The sequence below is a fragment of the Aedes albopictus genome, chromosome 2 (genome assembly GCF_035046485.1).
Source record: "Aedes albopictus strain Foshan chromosome 2, AalbF5, whole genome shotgun sequence".
Taxonomy (NCBI): Eukaryota; Metazoa; Arthropoda; class Insecta; order Diptera; family Culicidae; genus Aedes; species Aedes albopictus.
In genome coordinates, this window is record NC_085137.1 from 475058836 (window position 1) to 475080907 (window position 22072).

The 22072-nt window shown below is 38.2% G+C and overlaps 1 protein-coding gene across 6 annotated transcripts in view; it reads left to right on the forward strand.

Annotated features, from left to right (window-relative positions):
* Nucleotides 1-22072, forward strand: part of LOC109418028 (kazrin) — a 364304-nt gene that overhangs the window by 288731 nt on the left and 53501 nt on the right. The window lies entirely within an intron of this gene.

The following is a 22072-nucleotide window of genomic DNA, read 5'->3' on the forward strand; positions in this document are numbered from 1 at the left end:
TTCCATTTCCCTTTTTGTGTGCTGTGATTCGTCCGTACAGCCGAGTCGAAGGTCGGTCGGTTGGGAAATTCACAACGAACAGCAGTAAATATGCATCTAGTGTGCATACCATAAGGCTTTGGGCGCCATAAATCGAATCGCTAGGTTGCAGCCTCCATGCTGTAACCGTGGTAAGGGTGGTAGCTGGCTGGCTGTGACGTGATTGGTATGCCAACATGTTTTAGGGTAACTGTACCAATTACGGACACGGGTAAACTCGAAGTTGAGATCATTTGCACATACAAGCGAGTTTAGATTTTTTACTACATCCCGAGCAGGAGAAAATAGCTGAAGCATACCTAACTGAGGTATGAAAAAACGAATACCTACAACCTGAATGAGGTATTAAATAGCCCTGCATAAGAGGTAAAATACCTAAAATAATAACTGTTACGTAAACCTAGTATCCTACTATGCAAACTCGTATCACCTAAAGCGACAATGATAACTTCGAGCTTGGAAAGTGAATTAAAAACAGCAACACACCAAACAAACTCTCCCAGTCAGTTCCAGGGCAGTAAAAGTTTGCATGTACTCTCCTTCCAACTGCCCCGAAAAACACGGCAAATTTTACCTGTTATTTATTCACAATGTTGCTCTTCTAGTGCTTTTACTCGTATGTGTACATGTGCCGCCACCCCCTCCAGCTCTCGTTCAGTGTACATCTGCTCTTGCTGTACGTTGTTCGCTTTATTTTCTCCTCGTTCAAAACACACATAAAAAACACATCTTCATCCACGTTAGTTTCGTGCTTCTGTTATAAAATCTACCAGTTTGGTGGTATGGCGGTAGTCCAACTTGACTGCTGCATTAAAAATCCAAATCAAGGGAGGAGGTGACCTCCAAGTGTAACCACGTTCACATCTAACTGCATCAACCAGAAATATACAGGCATTGGATAAGGATGGTTGCCATACAGGATCACATGAAATGGAATGTGTAATGTTCAAGGTTATTCAATAGTATTGTGGGTTTTTTTTTGTTAAAGCAAGTAAAATCAGAAGTCTAAAAACTTTAAAAGAGGATTAAGTAACCAACTTTTACTCGACACCTCTGAATGAGTGCAATCATTTTTGTACCTTTTAGTTCCGCCCTATTTTGCTTATCCTTTGACAGATACGCGTATTTCGACCACTTCCGACTACCACTCCAGTGGAGTGGATAACTGACACTGAGGAAGATTACAAGTGGCAGTCGAAATACGCGTATCTGTCAAAGGATAAGCAAAATAGGGCAGAATTAAGAGGTACAAAAATGATAACACTCATTCGGAGAGGGTATCCTGCTTAGAGGGTTCGAAAAGTCGGTACAAGATTTTACTCGACAGTTTGATTTGAATGTTCTAATTCACTCTTATCGAAGTACAAGTAAGTTCTTTGGAAACAATTTAGTAGTCAAATAAATAATTCAAATTGTATATATCTTGTCCAAAGATTTTTTTTTTCAATGAAACAAGAATCAACCATAATAATGAAAGAAGAGTTAACAATAAACAAGGCACAAAAATATGAAACGAAAAAAAAAATCAATTGAAACTTTTTTAACTTTTGAGAAAAACGGACATTGAAATCAATTATACTATGACAAAAAGTAAAAATGAACAGTATTTTCGCCATTTTAATATTTTTAAATTTTTGAAGAGATGTGTGACAGCGACAGGGGTGACATAAAACAAATTTAATATTAACAACGGTCTGATTGTACATTTTGTAACAACGTAAACGACTGAGCAGGATAGAAGACAAGTTCCACATGCACAAAATATAGTGTGATATTTGGGATTAACTTCTGATACATAAACAGCAAAAAATCTGAAAATGAAACAACACGTGAATATCGGCTGAAAATTATGACAGAAGTTCGATAAACCACGTGCATTTGGTGTCATCCAAGCAGCACGCTTTGATATCAACCAATCAGGCGGCTTATTTACAGATTTTAACCCTTTCTTTTCCATGATTTTGAACAAATTTGTGCAAGCCATGGATTCTTCCATAAAAGTACTTGAACAAAGATTATTATAAATTGGCCAAATTTTTCGAAATCAACGTAATAATTTGTACTTGTAAGTCAACAACAAATGTGTGTTGACACTAATGTATCAAAAAGATTGTTGCATGTACTTTTCTTGCTGGCTTGCTCACATTTAATCTTTGCTCTCTTTCTATTTTACAACGATGACAGTAGAAGGTCACATCATAAACTATTCGAAAGTTTAAAAAATATCGAACCAATAACACTTTGAGTTATGATATCAGTTTTTGTTCTTGTCGAAATATCTGAAAATTTCTACATAAGAACAAATTTAGCTCATCTATACGAAATGGAACACATACACCAATAGAGATGGCTCGATGATAGTGAAATGCTATGTGCCCCTTTCTGAGTTGAGGAAACGAAGATCATCATGCTCTTGTTGCCATGACATTCCCAACAGTGAGCCACAGTTGAGTGGTAAGCATCGCAGCCTGTGAATCCTAAGATCGTAGGTTCGATGAAAAAAAGGTCGACAAATCTTGTCTGCTATTTTTTTTTTTTGATCTTGTAATATCTTAAAGAACTATTATTGAGCACTTCCTTATACTAGTTTTTGATATTATTTCTGATGTTTTACCTCTTATCTCAATCAAACCAATATCAGTTTTTGTGCTTCAGTTATTCTATTATTAATAACTGGTTGCGTTATTCGTTAGATTTTCTCACCTACTCGGGTACATTTTTCTTCAACTTTGCAGAAGACACCAATACTCTATATTCATTTATGGAAAAAGTGAATTGTTATCGCACTTTTAAGTGAATTAATCGCTAAGCCAAAAATCCTAAAATAAAAATTTAAAAATGTATAAGTTAAGTTAAGTTACTTATTTTTACTTATTCGTTTATTTGGCAAGCTCGGGCGCCACATGGACATAACTGAGCTGAAATCATTTGTTTTAGGGTGCCTGTACCAGTTATCGCACTACCTAAGGAAAACTACTTCTGAAAAAATAAGAAGAAGACCGACGAATGTCGTCGATATGTCAAATGATAGATTTGTTTTCATACTTTACAGGAAAAAATATAAAATCTGAGCCAAACCCACTTTTACTATTTATTACGGCGTGTGCCAATGATAGGAACCCTGTACCAGTTATGGACATACTTTTTAATTTCGGTTCCACTTCGCACTATTTACATGCATTCCTTATGGGATTTGTCATAACTGGTACACTATGGCGAAATAGGGTGCAAGGAAGCCGGAATTTTAAGGAAAATGATTTATTTATATCATAATTTGAGCTAAATGTGAAATTTGAATGAGTGCAATCATCTTTTATAAACGTGATTTATTGTTCACATATTTTTTCTTGATGATTTGCATCGTAAAGGTAGAAAATCAACTATAACGAATTTGAGGTACTATAGCCATAACTGGTACACTGAGCCTACATTGATTATACATTTTTCAATATATTGCTGCCTCAAAACTATGTAAGTCTGGGAAGCCGAAGTACTGTTTGATGATAAATCTTCAGCAGAGTTGCAGTGGCTACCGACTCGAAGTTACCGTTCGAAAATTGCAACGCAAGGCTTAAAAATCTCTAAACTCGTGGTATACGATGTTAATCCTATTCACTAGTTTACAAAATAAAACGAAAGTCGTGAACTTCCGCCAACGACCAAAATTTTTGAAGCATAATTTAGCGCTGATTTCGAAACCGTGCTTCAAAAAAATTAAAGTAGAACAGTTTTTGAGTTTTAGCTCAATATCGAGTTTTACAACTTTTTAGAAAATAGTATTTAATAAAATTCAAAAATCTTGCGTTCTGTTCAACCAAATTTAAATCTTTTTCCATAAATTAAAAGCTGAATATAATACAATTCGATCATCTGAATACAGGTTCTGCGTCAGATTGATGAAATTCAAGATATTGGCGAGTTTTGGGAACGATCTCCTTAAATTTTAGCAAATTTTCCAAAAATATATGAAGAAATGTATTTTTTTCAAAAAGAAAAAAACAATTTAAAAATTCTGTCTCAACGTTTATTTGACATATCATATGCAGACGAGTTACAGTAAAAAATTCAGCTCAATCGGAGCATTGACTACGGAGTATGAGATGTGTGAAGTGAACGACTTTGCTTAAAAATAGAACAAAAATCGATTTCAAATCATCAACCTTGTATGGAAAGTCGAAAAAAATTCCGCTCTACTGTAATTTTTTTCCTTCGCGTTTTCGAACTCAGGGCATAATTCTACACCAAAAATGATCATCAGCTTACCGAGTTCAAAAATGCTGTAAACTGGTGTTATTTTTAAGTTGGGGACAAGCTTATGCCGCATTGGGTGGATTGTCGCAACAAATACAGGTTGCGACATTGCCATTATTGTTGCGCAATGGTCGAATTTTGATTCACTGTTTAAAACTAAATTATTTTCTAACTTATACTAAAATCATTTATGGGATGAAGTGTAGAATTAGCTTTAGTTAAAATACACAGAAATAAAAACCAAAAAAAAAAATATGGGTTAAATTGTCCAGATCTGTAACGGAACCTAAAAAAGGACTTTATTGGTAGACAACGACAAGAAGAGGACAAATGGAAGGGGGACGACGACAGACAGGGGCGAACAACAAAACCAAATGGCGGGCAACGAAAACAAGAAACATACTTCAAACTCCGATATCAACACGTTTCAAAAATTGATAAATGAGATTAATGTATTCCATATCAAGGCCTGCCAACACTTCTCTAAAGGGTTTCTGTTGATGATGAACCTGGGCATGTTAGTGGAATACCTGTAAGTAAAAAGAAAATCGGGTTAAGTACTGTACGAATCACAGTGGAAAATACCTTTTGTACTGAAAAACAGCCTTTTAGTAAGATTCTGACTCAGTAACCCTGCAGAAAAACTCCGGCCACATGGTCCACTTCGACGTCCTCAATCCACAAACTAGACATTTATACGATTATACTGTAAAAATATTCAAATTTTTTATGTATTAGCTGAACGACAAGATTTTTTAGTTCGTTTGCGCTTACTAAGGCCGATACGGGCTAAAAAAAGTTGAGAAATATTGTTAGAAGTGGAGCATATGCGTCCACTTTGGTGCGCATGTAACAGATTTGTGCATTTCACACTAGTAAGCAGAGCTGCGTAAAATCAGTCATGTCAGTTGACTACTGATTTTGCACCACCATCACTATCACTGTAGGCCGATCAATATCAAGTCGACAGTGACGGGCAACGACATGATACTGACCCACACTCCAGAGCATTATCATTACAACTAAACTGATATTTTAACGATTTTAATCAAAACTCAAAATTTTTAATGATTAACATGCAAAACATGTTATTTTGTGCCACATATTACAGTTTCATCACTGAAAGTGATTATTTGGATTTTCAAACCAACTTTAAAGATGGTCTCTCAGTGAAATATACCCGCCATCGCAATCAGTCCAGTTGGTGATGGAAAAAGAAAAGTGACAGTGACTAAACAGAGCACACGCTAACTTGGAACGCAGTCAGCCTATCAAATTCGGCGGTTTTCCTACCATTGATAGTGACATAGTGCAGCAGTGTTGCCAGTCAATCTTCAGGCAAAAACATTTGGACTATTCTATACAAATGAATTAGTAAATGTTATGCTGAATAGTTTGATTTTGTAGATATTTCATATATATATACTCAGCAATATAAAGGGCGAACACGAAATTATTGCAACTCTTACAAATTGCTGTAACTTTTTTCCCGGTGGACAGAAATTGATCAAATTTTGTACAGTTATTCTTAGAACTATATTGTTTATATCATGTAAATTGCTTAGCCGTGTGGTTTGTTGCGGTGAAGATGGAAGTGATTAAAGAGAAAATGAGTGTAAAATTGTTTTACACTCCAAGCAAGATCCAGAGCTGTACCATCTTGGTTTGAAAAGTGGAAAAGAAGTTCAAAGATTGATTGACTCTGGAGCACAAGCGCGGAAAAGAAAAAAAAATCGAAAAATATTGAAAAGGGGGATTCATGTATAAAACTGCCCTGCAATTCTGGTTTTTATATAATGAATACATGGACAGGGGATAGACAAAATGATCGGAACAGGCAAAATTTATACGTTTCAAAAAATGTTCAACTAGCTGTAACTTTTCAAAAAGTGCATCTAATATTCTCAAATTTTTACTGTGAGTTCATCAACTAGTTGTGTATCAGTGGCTCAAATTTGGAAAAGATCGGGCCATTCTTCACGAAGTTGTAAAGATTCTCGAAAAAGGTAAAATTATCTGATAGTCAACTTTGAGCTGTTATATCTCGGGATTCAATGAACCGATTGAAAGTAAATTTTGACCATTCATGACTTATATAATGAACTCTGGAAAACATTTGACTTAACTTGAAGTTTTTAACAAGAGACAAAATTATAACGATTTTATTTTTTCACGATTTTATAGTAAATTCGGCACCAACATTTCAAAAGGGCGTAACGGCTTTTGCAACCAATGCCTTCTCACATAGCTGTGGGTCGTATTCCATTCATCTCACGCAATTCACATCCATTAATCGAAAGAGGAGGGTTTTATCTTTCTATTTGTGCTAGTGGATTGCTCGAGAGGGATGGAATACGCTCCACAGCTTTGTGAGAAGGCATTGGTTGTAAATGCAGTTACGCCCTTTTGAAATGTTGGTGCCGAATTGGTCTATTTTCGATATGCATTCTATTGCTTTTTAAATTTTTTGGTGGCAATGTTGTTACTTTCCTTCAAAATACATTTATATATAAGTCAATTAGAGGGAATTTAAATGAACTAAAATTTGCATCTTGAATTTTGAAACGATGTTGATGTTTTGGATTATTTGGTGTTTTAATAGAAAAATAATCTAATCGTTATAATTTTCTTCCGTGTTAAGAATATTAAGTTAAGTCAATGGTTTTTCATAGCTCATTATATAAGTCATAAATGGTCAAAATTGCATTGCATTCAGTTCATTGAATCCGGAGATATAACAGCTCCAAGTTGGCTATCGGATAATTTTACCTTTTTCAAGAATCTTTATATCTTCGTGAAGAATGGTCCGATCTTTTCTAAATTTGGACCACTGATACACAACTAGTTGATGAACTTACAGTAAAAATTTGAGAATATTGAACACTTTTTGAAAAGAGAAAATTTTGCCTATCTCGATCATTTTGTCTATCCCCTGTAATTTTGAAGACAATTGAAGGTGTTGCAATAATGTCGTGTTCGCCCTGTATAGGTTAGTAAGTTTGTGCTGTGGTAACTGTCATTACTTTGGAATAAAAATCGGCGTTAGCTCATTTCCCAACTGTTCTGCACAGTCGTTCTCTTGGGAGTAGTATGGTCTGATTTTATTATAAGTAATTCCTCTGTTGGGGGCAGTATTTTTTCAATTTCTGGTCAAAAGTCTCTTTGATTGTATTACTCTTCCCCACTTCAATGTAGGGTTTCTATCTAGTTCCCGTCTAACCAAGCACCGACCAATAATGATCGAGTATATTCTTGCACCTTGCCTAATGCCTCATGGCCAATTTGGTATCAATTGCTAATTTATAAATTCGCTTCCATATCATGTAAACATATGTTGTGAAACAATTACAATTTCCTTAAAATAATAAGATTGAATAAATGTCCCTCAAATTATGTTTCCGTTGAATTCAATTTTCGGTTACGTGTTACCATGGTACATAGGATGGTCAAAAATTATGATTTAACCGATAGTTATCCACTCGAATCGATGATAAAATTCTTCGCAATCTAAATCGAATCATGTATTCAAATTACGATTCACCAAAAAGCTTTCGAATTAAGATGAATGTAGCTTTAAAATAATGACCAAAATATTCCAATTTAATTTTTGGTCACCAATTCATAATACACAATCACAGTGCAACGAAGAAATCTTTCTCGGTGGTTGTGAAATACGATGTTTCGTATGCAGAAAATCCATGCACACATTTGCTTACATTCTCCCTAGACAAAGACAATTTGTTGTTTACATTGTACCGACGGGAAAATGATGATTTATTTGGTTATTTGAACAGCCTTTGCTGGATTCTGCAGCAGTAAAATCAAACTTTGAAGTGTCACAGAAGTTTTGTGGATGTAAATTGAAGGTTGATTAAACAAGTAAATCTGGCGAAGTGAAAATTAAGTAAAGATGAAGAACAATGTGAAGGGTCTCCAGTTAGCCTAGTGGTTAAGGCTATGGATCGCCAATCCGGAGACGGCGGGTTCGAGTCCCGTTCCGGTCGGGAAAATTTTCTCGACTCCCTGGGCATAGTGTATCATTGTACTTGCCTCACAATATACAAATTCATGCAATGGCAGACAAAGGAAGCCCTTCAATTAATAACTGTGGAAGTGCTCAAAGAACACTAAGTTGAAGCGAGGCAGGCAAAGTCCCAGTGGAGACGTAGAGCCATAAAAGAAGAAGAAGAAGAAGAACAATGTGGCTAACTGATGCTTTGGTGCGGAATGGAACGAGAAAAAAAAAATTGTAAAACTCGTAAGTGGAGTGAAATTGAAACGGTAAATTTCTCGTAAATGCTAAAGGGTCTGGTAATTGATAGTCTATTTCTTTTTGCTTCCATCTGATGGCAAATTCATCTGATGGTCATTGGCATAGGTAAGTTTGAACATCTGTAATGTATTGGCTATTTTTCATCTGATATTACGGGAGTATGACGAAGTAGATTTCTACCCTATCGATGGCGATGGCACAAATTTCCCAAATGCAGGAGAACGTGCCTCTGGAGCCGATCTACCGATACTTGATACCTTCCCTATCGACTGTTAGTAGTCTATAATCACAAGAAGATATTCTCCTGAGGGCAATGGACCAACACACGAGGCTGAGTAAATCTCAGTTAACATTTATTTGCTGAGATCTCGGTTAAACTATTGACGTTTGAAGTTTGATGCCAGCGGCACCCATAGGTGCTGCTATGTATAAAATTGTTTTTTGCCGATATATCAAAAGAATAAAACTAGCCGAGCTCAACTAAGTGTGTATATTCAGATCTAATTGGTCCATCCACTAAGTGATGAATACTTTCAAAGAAATTCAAGCTAATATATCTTGAATAACTGAAGCGGACCTGGTTGGATGGTAAGAACACGTTGCTATCACGCCGAGGACCTGGGATCAAATCCCACTCCCGACAAACTCACAAAATTCGGAAGGGAAGAAAAAGCGGGTTCCGAGAAGAACTAGCCTAAGGCTTAAAATCTCGTTAAACAGATTAAAAAAATCTTGAATATCTAGAGGAAAATGAGACAGAAGAATATGTTAAAAAAAAAAAAAAAAAACGTTACGGGAATTAGGAAGGGGACGAAAATTGTTAATTTTGGCCTGTTTTCCTGCAACGATACCATCTTAGACAGAACTGTTCAACTGGTTTTAATTTGATTGATAATTAAAATCATATTCTGAAATTAATCCGCTTGATGGGTATAAAAAACATTCCAGCTTTTGTTTCTTGAAATCCACAATTACTTTTATAAGTCCGTCTTCGGACAATTTGTTGAACAGATCTAGCTTACAGTGTAAGACCTAAGCTCGAAGCTCTATGGGTCCACACCATATATTTGTTTTCTCCAAATTAAAGACTATCCAAATACCACCAAAAATGTAGCTCAATCTGATAAAAAAAGAACTGAAAAGCAGGATTTCATCCACCTTCAATTTCCAATCATTGAACCGTCCATCATAATAGGAAATGTTCCCACCATACACACACACACACTCTCTGAGAAACCATCAGACCGGTATAGGAAAAGTGCTTTCTTCACATGCCATTTTTCCCATACAATTCCTCGTCGGCGTCTATTGTGCGCAAGGATTCGCAAACAAAGGAGCTTTACTCTCCATCAATTCGCCGTCTATGTTGGGTAGGTACATACGTCGGTCGGTGGTGGCAACCCATTCGTTTTCTGCCGGCGCTTACAAGATCGTCGCTTTCGTCCTGTAGCAGTAGCAGGAAGCTTACGACTACAGATGAGTCTCCAATAATACGCTACCACGCTATCTTTCACTAAACGCCCACCGTAACTTCGAGGCTGTTCGCAGCTAAGCAAAACTCCATTTCCAGGGACTGGTCAAGAAATTCCTTCAGGAATTCGTTCAATCGCCTAGACTAAGAAATTCTTCCATTTATTTCATAAAGAATTTCTCCAGGAAGTTTTTTACGGATTCGTCCTGGAATTAGTCCAGAGATTCATCCGAGAATTCTTCGAAAAATTACGTTGCTCCTAATGAGGACGCCGAAGCGATCGAGGAGACTCGACTGTATATGTGCCAATGCCACTTTCTTTTCCACAACCCATCAGAAAGGTTTCTCGTTCAACGTCTACTACCAGGAGACAACGACCGACCGACGACGACGACAACGAGGAGGAAATGAAAAGAAACGATGACGTCTTTTCTCAACTCTCCGGTTTTGGTTTGGATCGGATGGGAACACAATCGAGAAAAGAATAGGGAAAAAAATCGGCAACGGAAACAAACCTTTATCAGCGGTGGTGATGTGCCCCGCTGGTGTGTTTCCGTTTCCCGAATCGAATTCACTGTGTGGTTCCAATCCCTTTTGCCAATAGGGCTTTGAAGGGTTGAAGATACAGTTATGGTTCAAAATAATAAGGCTCTAAATGCAATGCACAATTGTGTATCGATACCTGTAGGAATTAGGATTCTGAAGAATATCTACCGAGAATATTTTCACAAATTTCTGCAGGAGTGTTTTCATGTATTCAATTGAAAATTGTTTTGAAAATTCACCGAAAGATTGTTCTAGAGATTCTTTAACCCGAATTGAGTTACATGAATCAGAAGATTCGTCCAGAATTCCAGGGGAGATTCGTCCAGGACTTCCTCCGGAAAGTCTTTCAGGATTTTCTCCGGGAGATCCTCCAGTGATTTCTCCTCGAGATTCGTGCAAAAATTCCAGGAAAGATTCTACCAGATCTTTTAGGAGAGAAGTCGTCCGGGGATTCCTCCGGAAAGTCCTCCAGAGATTCCCGTAGGGATCCTTTAGGGACTCTTCGAGGAATTCCACCAGATATTTTTCCAAAAATTTCTCCAGAAATTATTCCAAGGATTCCGCCATGAATTTTTTCAGGATTTCCTCCACAATTCTTTCTGGATTTTTTCAAGTAATTCATCCAGAAATTCTTCCACGGATCCCTCTAGGAATTCTTTCAGGGTTTCCTTCACGAATGCTTTGTCGTTGAACAATACTTACTTGGAAAGCTAAAGGAAACCAATATCCCATTTGGTGTTTGCTTTAGTCGAAGCAGAAAAATAATGAATAAACCCCGTAGAATGGCTGGTTTCCCATCCAATTGACTGGCGGTTTAACAACGGTTCAGTTCACTATAAGGTACCAAAGAAGTTCTGCGTTTTCTTCTTGTTGCTATTCGGAAGAAATTTCAAAAAGCAACTCCCCACCAAACAACAACCGAGCTGCAGGACAATAAAAGTCTTCGGTGATTGTTCAGCTGCCAAAGAATATGCCAGCCCGACCGACGATGATGCCTTGGCATCAAGATCGAGACAGAGAGACGACCTTCCTCATTTTGACGCGCCAAGTGGCAACGGGCCATCGCCTCTTCCGCCTCTCAGCTAGCAGCGACCGCCTGACTGGCAGCTAGATTTTTGGTGCTTCTGATTTTCGAGCGTTTCCGTTTTCTAAAACGTTTCTTCCATAAGTTAAGACGAAAAAAAAAATCTTCAATAGTTATTGTGGCGAAACCTCAGAAGATGCACAATTGCACCAGGGTCCCTGACTCTTGGATTAAGGACGAACGATGTGCAGCAGCACCATGACGACGACGACGACGACCGCGCTATAATAGCGCGGAGTGATGGCAATCGTGCAACAACGTGGCCCTGACCGGGCATCCTTGGGACAAGCGCAAGGGAGCTAGTGCTAGCGAGCGGGTCAGGAACGGAAGCTGAGGTCGTTTAAATTGCAATCGATAGCAACTGGGTTGGGTAAACTGAAATTTATGAGCGGCGCGGCGGTTAGCTAGTGCAGTGCTGGAAAGGGGGGCATTGAGCGGGGCAACAATGAAATGATGAAAAACGACCGCCGCTAATAAGTTGTACTGAGTATCGTGGTTGAATTCAGTTCCGCGGCGGTGAGGATTTATGGGGTTGTATATGTAGCTAGGTAATACCTTGTTTTAAAAAGTTTCGTATTCAAACTAAACAAATTTCTATGGGTATCTATATAATTGGAAAAGTAGTTTCACCATTAGTCCTGAGATGTTTATACCCAGAATGGTGGTTTTATTTGATTCAAAATGTGGGGTGCGCGTGCGTGGGAAAGTGTGCTAGTTTATGGCTTTGACGGCACGGTTGCACCCCTCCAAGGTTTTTTTTCGGAACCCTAGAAATCTTCTCACAAATTTATTCCAGAACTGCTCTTGTAGGATTCCCAGGGAGTTCTTGATGAGATTATTCCGGGGGTTTATTTAGGATTTCTCCAGAAGTTCGCTCTGGGGTTCTTCCAGGAATTTCTTCTGAGATTGCTAAATAAGTTTCTTCTGGGATTCCTTCAAGAGCGGCCAAGATTCGTCTAGGAAGTACTCCCAGGATTCTTCCATAGATTCTTTCCTGGTTTGTGTGCTTGAGCAATACTTTCTGAGACTGTTTCGGTTTGGACGAACCTTTCTGACAGACCATTACTTCTTGGAAAGTGGGGACTAGAAGTGACGTGATCGAAAGACCACCGTTTACTGAAATGTGCAAACACTCTTGGTGAGTATTGCGGACCGTTGTCAGTATAGAGTACTCGGAGAATTCCATGACAAGCAAACCATCGTTTTAGAATCGCAATTACCGACCCATTAGTTACTTCCTTCAGACGCTCGAAATCGAAGTATCCGAAGTAGCCGTCTGCTATCAAAATGAAGTCCTGTCCCTGGAAATGGAACAAATCGGACCAGACTTCTTCAAATGGTAGAGTTGACACCTCGTTGTTGATGATTGTTTGTTTCTGATTCGAATTTTGATGCTTCTGACAAACTATGCACGCGTTCACCATGCTTTTTATTTCCATTGTCATTCCTAGCCAAAACAGCTGTTGTTTCGCTCAATTGATACAACCTTGAATACCTGTATGCCATGAATGAACGATCCTCAGCGTCTTCTAACGTAGCATTTTTAGGACAGCAATTTTGTGTGATTTGAAAACCAGGCCTTCGTAACACGCTAATTCATCACGATAGTTCCAGTATGGACGTAACTCAACTGGTAGTTGTCTCCTATCATCAGGCCAACCAGACATGATTGCTCCTATCAATTACTGATTTTCAGGGTCCCTCGCACACTCATCCATTAGTTCGAGTCTAGCAGATTTCGACATTCGAAGCACATCATGGACTTCCAGTTCATCCGTTTCCCATGAGTATCGTTGTCTCTACTTAAAATATCTGCCAATGAAATCTCCTTTCCTTTCCTGGTGTTGGATTTTCGGACCATATTGAACAACATCTAGCAGAATTCTCTTAAGCCGAGGAGGAGCCCTATCCAACGACTTTTTGTGAATCGACTCTAGCGGTTAATGGTCAGTTTCTATTGTGAGTTCCTTTCCATAAACATACTCATGAAACTTATCGCACGCGAAGGTGGCGAAATCACCATTTCCTTGATCCCCAGAAAGGCGTCCTCCTACTCCCGATCCCAGAACCATTCAACATCTTTAAGCAGCAGTTTTCTCAACGGTTCCGTTGAAACCGACGATTCTATACCATTACCGGAAAACCAATACCCGGAATGCCATTTACCGGAAAACCATTTACCGGAATGTACCATTTACCGGAATGTACTATTTACCGGAAAACCTTTTGCCGAAATGTACTATTTACCGGAAATATATTTACCCTCAAGTAACACACTTGTCACAGAAGAGTGATGGTGACACAGGGTTTTGTTGCACAGAAGTCTTTGTGACTTACTTCTAGCAAGTAAGTATTTATATGTTATAAGTAAGTTACAATAACTTCTGCGCAACATAACCCTGCGCTACCTTGACTCTTCTGTGATGAGTGTGTTACTTAGGCAGTCTACCTCCATTGGCTTGAATGACACCTCATGCAAACTAACGAATTTTGCATGGTAGGGGCTGTATATCATCAGAGCCGTAGCGTGCGGTTGGCCAGGTTGGCCCCCGCCAAGGGCGCCAGCCTCAGAGGGGCGCCGAAAAGGCCTAAGACTACAAGAAAATAGAATGATGATATTTTATTTTATAGATTTTGAGTATTTCATCGCAATTTCTTGCTAGGTTTCCTTCAGAAAATCTTTCAAAAATTCTTTCAGAAATTCTCATACAATTCCTCCAGAAATTCTCACAGAAACTCAAAACAGAAAATTAAAAATTCTTCTGAAGATTCCTCTCGACATTTTTCGAAGGATACCTATAGAAACTCCTCTAGGGAGACATTCAGAAGTTTTCTAGTAATTTATACAGAAATTGGTTAAAGGTTTTCTTTAATATTTTTCTAAGGATTTTATTAGATAAACTTCCAGCCACAGATTCCTTAAAAAAATCTTTCAAAAAATCTTTCGTGGATAAATTTGGAAATTTCCTTCAAGATACCTTTAGAAATTTCTCCACAGATCAGTGAAAAGAATTGTCAGACAAAAGAGGCACAAAACAAGCAACAAAGAAGGTGCGACGATTACTCTTTATCCCTACTGGCAACAGATAATGACATGATCTCGAATTTTTTTGTTGCAGACAAAACGGAAGCTGAATTTGTTGCGTACTTTTCATCTCGTGAATAATCAATTATTACTAACCCAAAGTCGAAACTGTTTGATGATAGAGCTTCATCAGAGTTGCAGTGTTTACCGACTCGAAGTTACCGTTCGAAAATCGCAATGCAAGGCTTAAAAATCTCTAAACTCGTGGTGTATGATGTTAATCCCATTTTTTTTTCAAGTTGGGACAAACTTAAGTCGCATGTGTTGTTTTGTCGCAACAAACACAGGTTGCGACATTGTCATTATTGTTGCGCGATGGTTGAATTTTGATTCACTGCCACAGATACTATAAATTTTCTGGGGGTTTAAGCTTCTAATTCTCCATACTTCTATTTCACATTTTTCCTATAGAAAATCCTTTAGAGATTCCTTTAGAAATCCCACCCAGGATTTTTTCAGAAAAGCCTCTGAGAAGAAATTTCTTATATCGCTTAGAAAATTTACCATTGATTTCTTCCAAAATTATTCCATGTTGTTCACTAAAGATTTCTCCATAAATTTCTGCTGGAGTCCCTCTATAAAACTATGAGTTTTCCCATTAACTTCTCCAGAAAATCATGAACTTTGTTTTTTTTTCATGAATTTTCCCAGGTATTCCATTAGAAAATCCGTAATTGATTTCATCCACAATTTCTCCAAACGTTTTTTTTATTTTTTTTTTTTTGAAAGCCTTACATGGATTTCTTCAGAAATTCCTCCAGGGATTTCTTCGTAAAACCTTCTGGGGATTTTTAGAATATCCTCCAGAGAATCCTTAAGTTTTTTTTATCAGGAATTATTTCGAAAATTCTTTCAAAACTATTTCCACAAATTCTTACAGGCAATTCTTCACAGACTGTTTTAGGATTTCCAGGAATTGAATATTTTTGCTGAAATGTTTCCCGGGTTTTCATCAGGTATTCCTCCGAATATTCCTGCACGAACTCCTCCAGAGTTTCAGAAGTTTATTCAGTGATTCCAGCAGGAATTCTTCTGGAGATTACAACAAAAAACTTATAAAGAGAGTTCTACAGGATTTTTCCCCGCCATTCTTCCATGTCCATGGTGCGTCTAATGATTACTGAAAATTCACTTTTTTCTGGGAAATATTTTGATTAAACTTCAGAGGAAGCCATTGGTAAATTTATTTGGTAAAGAAAATTTATATTTAAATAACAACTAAAAAGGTCATTTCAAACTCCTAAAGAAATACACAACTGAAAAAAAAAATCTAAGAAAAACGAAAAATTCGGGGAAAATCTGTTACTTCGGAACACCAAAATCCAACCTTTAAAGAAAGAGCACCTTTTTCTGAGCCACTATGGTTTTTTTTAGATTTTCAGAACTTTATTTTAGTACCCAGAATCAATTTCAGACATTTTTTGAAATCACTTTTTGACAGCTGGGCAACTGCTTGACAGCTCCGCCCCTTACAAAATGCAACGAGGAGTGATTCGACAAATCGAGCCCATACAAACTTCGAACTGATTTTTAAATAGGTTCCCATAGCATAGCATAGCATAGCATGAATACTTGCACAAATCTTGGATGGAGTTGCAAAGTTGAATATTTCCATTGACATTGCTGATGTCGCTACTATCTACAATGTCATAGATTCACTCAGCTCCACACACCTGGCCAAGTCCTTGCAAGCATTTATAAATCCCTTCATCAACTTAGAAAGAGCCCAGAACTGAAGCATCTTCCAATAGATGAAAGGATGTTGAAAATAGCGAATTTTCAACTTATATGCAGTTATAAAGTAAATATACTGAAATAGAAATATTTTTAAACAAATAATATTGGAAAGATCTCACCAATTGTTGTGGGGTTTTTGTGGTTCAATGCCGATCATCTAATTGTCTTGATTAATGTTCTTCTCTGTAAAGAACAACACAATACTCAGCAAAGAACAACACAATACTGAACACTAAACACCCGCGCATCTATTGTTTTGATTTTCACTCGAGACAATAGCGAACGCGATCGATTATGCTGCCATACTCACTCCTTCCGAACTGATTTTTAAATAGGTTCCCGGGCACAAAAACTCATGAAAATTTGGATTTCGGCTCAGTTTGACATGCAGATTCAGGAGTCATCTCAACACCGCTAAAGAAGCCAATTGTCGTGGGGCGCCAATCTGAATGCTTGCCAAGGGCGCCATGGGACCACGCTACGGCTCTGTATACCATATGGTCTATATTAAGTCATGTACATAGTTACTACTTCTGCATGCAAATCTAGACAGGAGGTTTAATTCTTAGTCCAACCGAGGATCATTACATGAGGCTTTTTTTTATTTCCTGGGTGACTATGATTGGTAATGGTTGATTCAGATTATGCAATAATCTGGATAAAATAGAAGAACCCGATTATTATTAAGCTAAACTAGTCATCAGGCTAGATGTTTTAAGGAAGGAAAAACACTAGATGGAATTAATACATTGGCCGCCAACTAATTCTGTAACGTTACATCGTTAGAAAGAACAGCCTATAAATTGAAGATGGTCAAATCTCCTATACAGTAAACAAACCGACTGCCTGTATAAACGATGCCAAGTGAACTGAACCGAGAATCTAGTTCTAGTTCTATAATCTTGAAAAAATATTTAGAATATAGTTTTAAGGCTTGACTATCTTGAACTTAATCATCAATTGATAAAATTATTCGAAATAAGAAACAAAATATCAGATTATGTTTAAAAATTCCAAAACATCTTCTGAGATCTTAGGTTTTCCTAGGCCTTTCCGGGAAATATTGCCAAGATGTAAACGGTGCCCTAATGCGGTCCAAACGCGGTAACACAGTGTCACCAAAGGCAACTTAGCAACCATAGTCAAAACCACCGCCAACCTAGGATTCAAAAGCTCCCACTGACATCGGGTTACTTGTTAGAAAATCTTACCGCATTTGGTGCTCCCGCATTTGATATTTGCATTTCAATTGCACACAGCAATAAATCATTTCGGGAAATGGGGCAGTTCGGAAAATGGTTTTCTGAGAAATGCATTATTCCGAAAAATGTCTTTCTGGGAAAAAGATTGAACTGTACGACCAGAACAGTAAACCTAGAAAGAACAGCCCATGTTAAAAGAAGGGCAAATATCTGCTGGAAATATTAGCAATCACATTCAGCACATTGTTTATATACTCGTTGATGAAACACATGTATGTACACTACATGACAGCTCCGTCGATTAACCAATTTACTGCTAATCATAATTTGGCAAAACTAGTGTTCAGCTTAATTACCGGGTCATGACTTGGATCAAAAGATAACCAGTGCAAAAGGCATGGAATCAAATGTCTGGATATCGTTGTGCAATCTGGATACAAATTTCGGGAAAAATTCTTTTCTGATAAATGGTTTTCCGGTAAATGGTTCATTCCGGTAAATGGTCTTTCCGGTAAATGGTTTTCCGGTAAATGGCATTCCGGGTAATGGTAATGACGTAGAACCAAAACCGACCGATTGCACTAGTTTACAAAATAAAACGAAATTCATGAACTTTTGTCAACGACCAAAATTTTTGAAGCACAATTTTGCGCTGGTTTCGAAACCGCGCTTCAAAAATTTTTAAGTAGAGCGGTTTTTGAGTTTAAGCTCAATATCGAGTTTTACAATTTTTTAAAATATGAAATTTGCTAAAATTAAAATATCTTGCGTTTTGTCCAACCAAATTCAAATCTTTTTCCATAAATTAAAAGCTGAATATACTACCATTCGATCATCTAAGTGTAGATGTTGCGTCAGATTGATGAAATTCAAGATATTGGCGAGTTTTAGGGACGATCTCCTTAAATTTTAACAAAATTTTCAAAAATATATAAAGAAATGTATTTTTTTTTCAATAAGAAGAAAACAATCTAAAAATTCTTTCTCAACGTTTATTTGACATATATGTAGGCAAGTTACAGTAAAAAATTCAGCTCAATCGGAGCGTTGATTACGGAGAATGAGATGTGTGACGTGAGCGACTTTGCTAAAAAATAGAATGAAAAACGATTTCAAATCATCAGCCTTGTATGGAAAGCCGAAAAAATTTCCGCTCTATTGTATTTTTTTTCCTTCACGTTTTCGAACTCAGGACATGATTCTACACCAAAAATGATCATCAGCTTACCGAGTTCAAAAATGCTGTAAACTAGTGTTGTCAATAAATTTCCCAACATAGTTTACTGTTCCTAACACCCGTTGCAGTTCTAGTTTATTGGTTGGCCGCTTGAGTTCCTGAATTACCTTCAACTTCTCCGGATCTGTTTGTAGTCCCTGCTGTGTAACTAGATGTCCCAAAAACTTGGCCGTACTTTGATTGAAAAGGCATTTTTACTTGTTAAGTTTGAGACCATCCCATTCGATTCTCTTTAGATTTTAGAACAATGTTTGTCAATTTGTCTTCTGTTTCGGTATGTATGAGTATATCGTCCATCGAACTCTCTACACCTTCTAGTTCCGCCAGTAGTTTGTTCATTAACTTAGCAACTTAACAAAATTGGAAAACTTCCGGAGCTGAAGCTAATCCAAATAGAAGTCTCCTGCAAGTATATCGACCCCACGGAATTGAAAACTTCTGCGAATGCTCCGTTGCCACTGAATACCAGTGGAACTGGCACCACCAAAGCTTCCATTTTTCCGCCATGGTTTCCTCAATCACTACCGGCCGCGGAGGCTTAATTAATGCTCTTTGCATTAACATGGGTCATTTCTACATCATGTAGGACTTTCTCAACTGTTTTTACTATGAGATCACTCGCGTCGCAGTACCGCGAAAAGTGCTTTCGTTTTTACTGATTCTGACACCATGTGAGAATGACGTGTGGCTCGTACGCGTGTCTTTAACAAACTGATTTATTGTGCTCTCGCGATACTTAACAAAAAAGGTGTGTGAGTGTGTGATGTTTATGAACATTAACTAATAACGAGGGGATATTCAACACTAATCATGTTACAATCTCAGGAACTCCTTCCAGTATGTCTTCTGAAATTCCTTCCAGGACTTCAAGGGATTACTCATGGAGTTTCGGGAATCCTCCAGGAATTCCATTCGAGGTTCTCCTAATAGCTTCTGATGCAAACCAGAAGGAACTTGCTGGAGTATTTCCTCAAGGAAGTCCTGTAGGAACTTCATGAGGAAATCCAAAAACAAAAACTGCAGGAGGAACTTTTCGAAGCACTCCCTAATAAACTTCTGAAGGATTTCCATTTCCAAGACGTCTGAAAGAATTCCAGAATAAACTTCCAGAGGAATTCCAGGAGGATCGGCAGGAATTCCAAACGAAGCTTGAAGGAATCCAGAAAAGAATTCCTAGATCCTAGAACCCTGGTAAGAGTTCCTGAAGGAGTCCTGGAAGCAGTTTCTGAAAGAATTCCAGAAGAATTTTCTAGAATAAGTTCCAAGATGAATTCCAGAAAAAGTTCCAAAAGGAATCCCGTAAAAAGTTACCAAAGAAATCCACGAAGGACTTCCTGAAGAAATTCCAGAAGCCTAGAAAAAATTCCCGGAGGAATCCCAGATGGAGTTCCCGAAAGAATCCGGGAAGTAATTCCTGGAGGAATCCCAGAAGAGGTTCTTGGGAAAATTCCGGAAGAAGTTCCCGGTGGAGTTACCGTAGAAGTCCCAGAAGCAGGTCCTGAAAAAATCCTGGAAAGAGGTCCAGGAAAAATCCCGAAAAAGTTTTTGGAAGCATTCAGAGCTTCCTGGAAATCCCAAATGAAACTCCTGGAGGAACACATCGATTCAAAGCATTGGATTAAATCGGTGGATCGATTCTGCGGACCCTATTTGAATCGTCAAGGAAATGACATTACATTACACATTTTAAACAAGGTTATATTACTCTGGTGTATCGATCCCTAATTGGTTCAGAGGAAAGTATTTCGACGAATAATTTCCGCTTACATTATAAAGAACGGATTTACGGTCACGGGGAGCAGAGCACTTCCAAATTTAAAACAGCCATTGCCCGGGACTGTTTTTCCTCCCTAATTGGTTCGATAGAGTGTGCTCTTGTGTGCAATTTCCGAAACGTGACTATGTGTACAAATTTGATCAGCAATTCTTCCGAAACCGCAACACATTTTTGCACCGTCGTCGGCCGGCACCTGCAAGCACCTCTATGCTGAATGCAACTCCCGGTGAAATTTCAATTATCCATAATTGCACACTTCTGGTGCACACTTCTTGCCCGCCCTGGATCCAATTTGAACAAATTTAACCGAGGCGGATGTGAAAAATGTTCGCAAAAATCGCATTTAATCGAATCATGTTTTTGTCTCACTTCAGTAAATATAGTCGATGGTCGACAGAGGCCGGTCAGTCAACAAAATGTGGGCCGTTACAATGACATGCGAGTAGTACATTGACGCAGAATCAAAAGAGAGGAAAAAAAACCGTGCGGAATTGCAAACAAAAAATCACTTACAATAAATAACATTCGTTAAATATTATGCATTGATCAACACGACAATTCCATTAAGTTAATAAGTGCAATAAATTTCGTGCGTGGCGCGGAAGCAAATCCGTGCGATCTGATTTTACCGGTAATGAGATGAATTTTCATCAGGAACCGGAACGCACAAATGCCATTAACGACTCCGGGAAAACGATGTTTCATGGGCTTTACAACATGAATCGCCTTCATGACTCATGAGTAGTGCTGCAAACCAAATTTGCACCAGGATGGTCCGGCCATCGTTCGACCGACATGTCATTCGTTGTAGCGCTTTTGCCGCTTTTGCATACGAGAGTAGAGTACGAACGCCCGGCCGTTGCATTGCATTCATGGCAAGCAACAGCGTCCAAAAAGTCTCGAAAGTCACTTTGCTTTTGGCCGGGTGTCAACCGCAGCAACAGTGATGCTCCTAAGCTTAGTACGGGACGAAAATTGTAGGATTTGCTGTCTAAACAGTGAAGGAAGCACTGCAAACAATGATGCAATTTTGAAAATTGTGTTATCCGACTGACTCCGAGGGAAGCAGTTTCCGTCTACGTGAGAAGTGACCGCGACTTTTTTTTTGCCTTGTCCGTTTGAGACTAACGTCATTTGAAAGTAGCGCTTCTAGCTTGAAGGTTTGATAGTAAGCGCAGTATCATAACGTCCGAGGCCATAATGTCCCAGGACTTTATGGCGCATTTTTTCGGGGCATAATGTCCAAACATGTAAGTGTGTCACGAAGTCCAAGGAAAGAAGGCACATAGGATGTTATGACCCACCCAAACTTTTGGATGTTATTTCGCAAAAAAACGCGACCTAACGACCGGGACAGTATGGCCTCGGAC